Source organism: Tupaia chinensis, unplaced genomic scaffold (assembly GCF_000334495.1).
Source record: "Tupaia chinensis unplaced genomic scaffold, TupChi_1.0 Scaffold000138_1, whole genome shotgun sequence".
Taxonomy (NCBI): Eukaryota; Metazoa; Chordata; class Mammalia; order Scandentia; family Tupaiidae; genus Tupaia; species Tupaia belangeri.
In genome coordinates this window covers 3672462-3672815 of record NW_006159608.1, presented here as the reverse complement: position 1 = coordinate 3672815, position 354 = coordinate 3672462, and the positions used below count along the sequence as shown (strand labels likewise).

At 40.4% G+C, this 354-nt stretch overlaps 1 pseudogene; it reads left to right on the top strand.

Moving 5' to 3' along the window:
* LOC102484693 (eukaryotic initiation factor 4A-II-like) overlaps positions 1-354 on the top strand; it is a 5786-nt pseudogene that overhangs the window by 4899 nt on the left and 533 nt on the right.

The following is a 354-nucleotide window of genomic DNA, read 5'->3' as shown; positions in this document are numbered from 1 at the left end:
GGGAAAAAAAGCAAAACATACAGGAAACAAGAAATGGAAAATTATTTGTTGACGATAACATATATGTTAATGTGCTTGATTGAGCCAATATACAGTGTACTCTGGATGGAAAAAAAAAGAAAGGAAGAGCTGTTATCATGAGAGAATTCTGGTCAGGGTTAGGCCATGTTCTGATCACTACCAACTTGTTGACTCGTGGGATTGGTGTGCAACAAGTGTCTTTGGTTATAAACTACAACCTATCTACCGATTGTGAAAACTATATTCACAGGACCAGCAGTTAGCGTAATGGCTATGTCGCTGGACTCCCACGTAGTCGACCACAGTTTGCATCCCAGACCCAGTGGCTTAAAA